This window comes from Mandrillus leucophaeus, unplaced genomic scaffold, assembly GCF_000951045.1.
Source record: "Mandrillus leucophaeus isolate KB7577 unplaced genomic scaffold, Mleu.le_1.0 Scaffold255, whole genome shotgun sequence".
Lineage (NCBI taxonomy): Eukaryota > Metazoa > Chordata > Mammalia > Primates > Cercopithecidae > Mandrillus > Mandrillus leucophaeus.
Genome location: NW_012102643.1, coordinates 2,743,614 through 2,751,746, shown reverse-complemented (window position 1 = coordinate 2,751,746; position 8,133 = coordinate 2,743,614).

Below are 8,133 nucleotides of genomic sequence, written 5' to 3'. Positions count from 1 at the left end.
GACTTTTTGTTACTGTTGCTTTTTTTTTTTTTTTTTTTTTTGCCTGTTTTTTTTTTTTCTCCTCTCCAATTCAATAGAAATCGGAGAATGAACATTCTGTCGTATAACTATCCTGCCATCTGCACTTTACTCAGTGATATTGTTTGGATTTGTGTTGCCACCCAAATCTCATGTCAAATTGTAATCCCCAATATCGGAGGTGGGGCCTGGTGGGAGCTGGTTGGATCATGGGGGCAGATTTCCCCCTTGCTGTTCTCCTGATAGTGAGATCTCATGATATTTGATTGTTTAAAAGTGTATGGCACCTCGCCCCTCTCTCTTTCTCCCACTCCTGCCATGTAAGACATGTCTGCTTCCCCTTTGCCTTCCACCATGATTGAAAGTTTCTTGAGGCCTCCCCAGCTGCGCTACCTGTACAGCTGGCAGAACCATGAGCCAATTAAATCTCTTCTTTATAAATTACCCAGTCTCTGGTAGGTTTGTTTTGTTTTGTTTTGTTATTTTTTTATTTTTATTTTTTGAGACGGAGTTTCGGTCTTGTTGCTCAGGCTGAAGTGCAATGGCGCGATCTCAGCTCACTGCAACCTCTGCCTCCCAGGTTCAAGCAATTCTCCTGCCTCAGCCTCCAGAGTAGCTGGGATTACAGGCATGTGCCACCATGCCCAGCTAATTTTGTATTTTTAGTAGATATGGGGTTTCTCCACTTTGGTCAGGCTGGTCTTGAACCCCCGACCTCAGATAATCCGCTCTCCTCAGCCTCCCAAAGTGCTGGGATTACAGGCGTGAGCCACTGTGCCTGGCGTCGGGTAGTTCTTTATAGCAGGAGAATTCTTTATACCATGCAAGTTCTTTATACCATGGAGAATGGACTAATACACCCAGAAGTCTATGTTTTAAATGAAAACTTAATTTTAAATAGTACAAAAATATTTTTAAAGTTTTTTATTTTCTTACTCATAAAAATAACGTAAGAGATTAAATAGGTCATATTAAAGAAAGAAAAAGAACGCCCATGTTCTTACAACACTAATACAATACCTGTTAACATTTTGTTTCTCTTTCCCCTACATATCATTGTTTGTTTTTTTTTTTTTTTCTGTTGATTGAATGCCCTCCCCTCCCAAAGGTTTTTTTTGTTGTATTAGTTAAGCCAAACCATAAATAAGTACCATTTACGTGAGATGCTGTGCTAGGTGCCGCTGGTACAACTGAGAATATGTCAGATACAGTCCCAGCCCTTTTTGATTTAGAGTCTAGCTGGTGAGGTCATTTACCAAATAAGGAAGCATAATCATCCCATAAATACAAATTATGGTGTTATAAAAAGAGGGTACTCAGAGAGAACTAAGGGGGTACAATTTATTTTCTTATTTTAAAAATTCTTTTAGATTCAGAGAGTATGTGTGCAAGTTTGTTACACGAGTATATTGCGTGATGCTAAGGTTTGGGCTTCTAATGATACCGTCGCCCAAGCAGGGAACATAGTACCCAACAGGTAGTTTTTCAACCTTTGCTCCCCTCCCTCCCCCATTTTGGAATCCTTAGTGTTTATTGTTCACATCTTTGTGTCATGGTGAGGGTGCAATTTAGATACAGGCTCAGGGACAGCTTCTGTGAGAAAGTGACCTCTAGGCTGAGCAGAAGGAGCTGGCAGGAATGTGGAGGGAAGACATTCCAGGTGGCGGGAACAGCTCCATGTGGGGAGGAGCTCCCAGTGATGGAAGAGGCAGCCTTGTGGCCAGAACTGGTCAGCATGAGACAGAGTGACACGAGGGCCTGAAAGAGGACCCGTGTGGCCATGGTAAGCCCATTGGTGATGAAGCCAGGGACACCAGGTGGACCTGGGTAAAGGAGTACAAATTTCAGAAGAATCAGAATCGACTGAACGCTTTTAGGCCGGTGGAGACACGATTAGCTTCCCTTCCTTCCCCCATACAATATTTACTTTTCACTGAGGTGTAATATAATGTATACAGAAAAGAGTGCATAAATGTATAACCCAATGAATTTTATAGGACATTACCAGCACCCCCTCCACTCATTACCCTAGAGTAACCACTATCTTGACTTCCAACTATTTGCCTGTTGTACTTTCTATGTAAACGCGGTCATGCAGCAGATGCTGTTTTCTATCTGGGTTTTTAACTCAACGTTATGTTTACGATGTTCATCCGTTCATTACATGTAGTTGTAGATCATATTTCCTTTTTTAAAAGATCGCACTGGCTGTAGCATGGAGAATGAGTAATTTCGAAATTAAGGAAAATATTAAACAACTAAGAATGGAAATAAAATTCAAGTCAATTTCAAAAAGAAACACAGGGACAGATTTTGCCAGACACCTGGTACATTTTGTTCGTTACTATATCTCCAGAATTTTCCTACCTCTTTCTCCAAATAAAGAGAATATTTAAAAGTTTTCTTAAAACCCCTGATATATAACATTTGCAATGTTCTCTACAGTTTGCAAAGTGTTTTCCTAATGATTTTCTGCTTTGATCCTGCAAAATCTTATGAATGCCAGTACCATTTCCCTTTTACAGAAGAAATTGGCTCAAGAAGGTGAAACATGATGCTTTGTAGCTGAGGAATTTCCTCAGGTGTCACCATCCCTGTCCCTGAGAATTGGAATTTCAGGCGGGGGCGAGCTGCTGGCTCTGCGGGCAAACTCGCCCTATCCCACGCCGCCAAAGGGTCCACGCTCTCCAGCTGCGTAACACGGCCTGGCCCCGAGCTCTCTGGGCCGGGGGCAGATGCTTTCGAGTTGCAGCTCCCAGGGCAGTGCTGTCCTGGGACGCCCAATGGATTTTCACGGCTTCCCTGGGTCTAAGTTCAGGACAGCTCCGCCTAAGGGAGCGGCCCAATCTGAGGGTTCGCCGCCCTCGCGTGGTCAGACATGGGAATGGCAGCTTCTGAAACTCCTTGTGTGCTGCGTTTCTGGGGCTCACCAGGTGCATCAGTTTCGTGGAACCATGAAACTGTGGTGGTCTTGCCTCTGCCACAAGATAATGTCGGCTTGGGTCTCAAGATAATGTCGGCATGGTGTCCCATCTTTGGCATGAGTCCTACCCTTTCCAAGTGCAGTGATGGCTGATTCAGTGGTGGCTGATTCAGAGGTGGCTGCCAGGGATATGATAGGCAAAGGAGGTTCGGTCTCTGCTCTCTGAAATTAGTCCTGGGCTCAGGAGGGAGGTGCGGGTGGGGCCTGGGGCTTTTCATGCCTGATTTCCCGCTACCCCTCTGGCTTCCTCCTATTCCTACATCCAAGTTAACTCTGAGACCTGTGGTTCCCAAGAAGACAGTCGATGTGGGGGAATGGCAAAACCACGTACCAATTATAGCTACAAGGAATAATATAAAGGAATTATTCCAGTTTGTAGATTGGTATCATCAGCTTCTTGAGAAGCCTTTTGTGTAATTTATTGCAAAAATCACTACTTTAATGATAAAAATCCTTAATTTTAAATGCTACAAAATTTAAGAGATCGTTTGGGTTGATGCAGGCCCCACAGTTCTCTATAGGGCGATCACTGATGAGTGTATGTGAGCCAAATGCACAGGAGCTTATTCTTGAGAGTTCTCAGGAATTCTCCGGAATTATGAGAAGCATATCAACCGCTTCATCTAGGGGGCTCCACTTGGCATTTTACAGGGAGAGTTGGGCAGTTCTCTTCTCAAGGCAAAGAGGTCTTACAGTGGCATTTATCCACATAAATATGAGAGCCGTGTGGGACTGGCTGTATGATGACGGGGATATCCTCCCACTGAATATGCCTATTACCCAGGTCATGGTAAATTTGGGGGTTTAGGGAGCCCCTTTTACATGGGTGCCCCTCCCACAGAATCATACAACTGTTTGAGAAGGTTTCTCAACTTGCCATCCCTCATGGGTCTTACAGATGCCACTCCCTGCTGGGAACCAGAAAAGGTAAAATGGTCTGGGGGTAGGAAAAAAATAGTTCCTAGGACCAGAACATAAAATGTACAGGTTAATAGAATTATGAAATTTAAGATGTTTAAACAGGCTTTATGTAAGGTACTTGTAATCCCTTTACCTAAATATCTTATGAAAATGGGTATTGTACAAAAATTAGCCATAGCATGTTTAAGTAAAGTTCCAGCAAAGCAACTAAAAAGGGGCCTATATAGCCAATCACTGCCTGCTGCATTTTATGCAATAATCAGGTCAAGTATATAAGACTTAAACTCACTTTGCACACAGATCGGTCTTACTATAATTTCTCTTTAATAGATTAAAAAGGGGCTAGAGAAAGAGAAATTATTTCAAAGGAAAAGTGTAACACTTGATACTAGATTTCAGCCCTAAATTTTTTTTTTTAGTGCAGACTGAATCATGTATTATTTCTTGGCTGCAATAATCCTCTAGACAGTACCAGATTATAATTTTTCTTCATATCTTTAGTTGGTGCCCTATTGGATGGAATAGGTTCCCTTTCCTGTTGTAATCCACAAATACTTTTTTTTTCTTAGACGGAGTTTTGCTCTTGTCACCCAGGCTAGAGTGCAATGGCATGATCTTGGCTCACTGCCAACTCCACCTCCTAGGTTCAAGTGATTCTCCTGCCTCAGTCTCACAAGTAGCTGGGATTACAGGCACCTGCATCACGCCTGGCTAAGTTTTTGTATTTTTAGTAGAGACAAGATTTCACCATGTTGGCCACGCTGGTCTTGAACTCCTGACCTTATGTGATCCACCCGCCTCGGCCTCCCAAAGTGCTGGGATTACAGGCGTTAGCCTCTGCGCCCAGCTGGTGTAAGTCTTTTGACTCTTGGTCCCTTATCCATAGGGAATCCCATTGAGGAACAGGATGGACTGGGGGCAGGCAGCCATGGCATCCCGGCAACACTATGGGACATAACGAAGATTTGCTGGCCATTGATGTTGCCTCTGGCAATTCTTGGCCAGAAGCAGGAGAATGTAAACCAAAAATAAAATTCTAAGCTCCCCTCATCCCTCACCCGCCACCACAACCATCTAAATGAGCTTCCTCCTCGGCCAGGGCACTCCTAAAATTTAACCTCAAAGACTGATTCAGGCCATGAGAAGAAGTGGGGGTCAGGCATGCCTCATAGACTCTCCGGCATTAACATCAACATAGACCTTAAGCCCAATAAGAAGCATGTACAATCTATTCCTCTGAAGCCTGCTACCTGGAAACCACATCCCCCCACTCCAGTTGTCCCACCTTTCTGGACCAAACCAATGTATTTCTTAAATGTACTTGATTAAAGTCTCCTGTCTTGCTGAATCCCAACCACGTTGGGCACACATTCTCCGGATCTCTTGAGGGCTGTGTCCCGGGCTGTGGTTACTCATATTTGGCTCAGAATAAATCTCTTCAAATATTTACAGAGTTTAATTCTTTCCATGGACATGGGAGAGCACCTGTTGGAGACACAGCATCTCATCCCCCAGACCTGCTGAATCAGAATCTACATTTCAAGAAGATGCCAGGCAGTTCACAGGCATATGCACATTTATGTTGATGAAGAGTCCAACTCTGTAAAATATTTGAAGAGATCTATTCTGAGCCAAATATGAGTGACCAATGGCCTGTGACACAGCCCCAAGAGGCCCCGAGAACATGTGCCCAAGGTGGTCAGGCCATAGCTTGGTTTTATACATTTTAGGGAGACGTAAGACATCAGTCAGTACAAGTAAGATGTACATTGCTTTGGCCCAGGAAAGTGGGATAACTGGAAGCATGGGGTGGGGGTGCTTCCAGGTCATAGGTGGATTCAAATATTTTCTGATTGGTAACTGGTTGGGAGTTTATTTAAAGACCTGGAATCCACAGAAGGCATAGAAAGGAGTGTCTGGATTAAGTTAAGGGGTCATAGAGACCAAGGTTCCTATTATGCAGATGAAGCCTCTAGGTAGCAGGCTTCAGAGACAATAGATGGTAAATGTTTCTTATCAGACTTAAAAAAGTGCCAGACTCTCAGTTAATTCTCACCTGAATCAGGCAAACAACCTGCAAAGGGAAGGGGATTCTCTACAGAATGTAGATTTTCCCCACAAGAGACAGTTTTGCAGGGCTATTTCAAAAATATATCAAATAAATATATTTTAGGGTCAAATACTTTGATTTCTTTCAGGTCCTGCTCTCTGACATGTGGTACTGTACCAGAGTGAGGCTGAAATTTGGTATCCTATTGCTAGTCTGTTTTGTTAGTCTTAAGATCTCTGTTTTAATGTTACTGCTGGTCAGTTGTGCCTGAATTCCAAAGGGAGGTGAGTGCAATGCGGCGTGTCCAATCCCCCATTCCCATCATGGCCTGAACTAGTTTTTCAGGTTTCTTTGGAATCCCCTTGTTTGGGATGGGGGCTGCATTCCATCGACTGGGGGATTTAGAATTTTATTTTTGGTTTACAACAGTAAGCAAAATGCTTTCCTGAGTTCTGAGAGTCATTCTAGTGAGTTATCCAACTTGAGGGGGGATTGTGGAACACTGAAATTTATATAGTCAATCAGTCAGAAGTGTGAGTGACTCCTGGAATTTGCAATTTGTATCTGAAGTGACAGCAGGTCTTGTGGGACTGAGCCCTTAATCTGTGAGGTCTGTGCTGTAAACCAAAAATAAAATTCTAAGCCCCCTACCCATCTGAATGGACCCCTCATCTTGGTCAAAGGCATTTCAAAGTTAACCTGTAAAACTAGTTTAGGCCATGATGGAAAGGGGGAGTTGGACATTAACACTAACATAGAACTTAAGCTTATAAGAAGCGTTTACAACCTATTCTCTTCAAAGCCTGCTACCTGGAGTCTTAATCTGTGTGATGAAACCTTGGTCTCCACAACCCCTTACCTAACCCAGACGTTCCTTTCTACTGATTCCAGATCTTTAGATAATAACCAATTGCCAATCAAAAAATCTTTGAATCCACCTGTGATCTGGAAGCTCCTCCCATCTTTCTGAGCCAAACCATTGTACATCATATGTGTATTGATTGATGTCTTATGTCCCCCTAAAATGTATAAAATCAAGTTGTAGGCCGACCGCCTTGGGCACACGTCATCAGGACCTCCCCTGAGACTGTGCCACAGGCACGTCCTTAACCGTGGCAAAATAAACTCCAAAATTGAGACTTGTTTCAGATACTTTTGGTTTACAGTGCTAACTCAGGAATTAGTGTCAGAAGTGAATTAATTTGTGGACACCTAGTTGGTGTTGGAGAATTTGTTGGTGTTGGAAAAGATATTGTTACTGGAAAGAGGTCCCAATCTAAACCCCAAAAGAGAGTTCTTGGACCTCATGCAAAAAATAATTCAGGGTGAGTCCATAGAGTAAAATGAAAGCAAGTTTATTAAGAAAGTAAAGGAATAAAAGAGTGGGTACTCCATAGGCAGAACAGCCCTGAGGGCTGCTGGTTGGCTATTTTTATCATTATTTTTTGATTATTTGCTAAACAAGGGGTGGATTATTCGTGAGTATTCCAGGAAAGGGGTAAGCAGTTCCTGGAATTGAGGGTTCCTCCCCTTCTTAGATCATATAGGGTAACTTCTTGACATTATGTTGGCATTTGTAAAGTGTCAGGGTGCTGGTGGGAGTGTCTTTTAGCATGCTAATGCATTATAATCAGCATATCATGAGCAGTGAGGACGACTAGAGGTCACTTTTGTTGCCATCTTGGTTTTGGTGGGTTTTGGCCGGCTTCTTTACTGCAACCTATTTTATCAGCAAGGTCTTCGTGGCCTGTACCTTGTGCCGACCTCCTATCTCATTCTGTGACTTAGAATGCCCAACTTTCTGGGAAAGCAGCCCAGCAGGTCTCAGGCTTATTTGACCCAGCTCCTATTCAAAACGGAGTCACTCTGATTCAAACGCCTCTGACAATACCCCGTATTCGGTATTAGGAAAAAGCTCTCCCGACTCACTCATCCCTGTTCTTTGGTGGTTAAGGTGAGGCCCAGGAACAGGGGAGAAATGAGTTTGGGTAGTTCCTCCCCAAGACCCTTACCAGTTATCTGTATTTTAAGAATTCTCTGGCTGGGTGCAGTGGCTCACAGCTGTAATCCCAGCAATTTGGGAGGCCAAAGCGGGTGGATCAACTGAGGTCGGGAGTTCGAGAACACCCTGGCCAACATGGTGAAACCCCATCTCTACTAA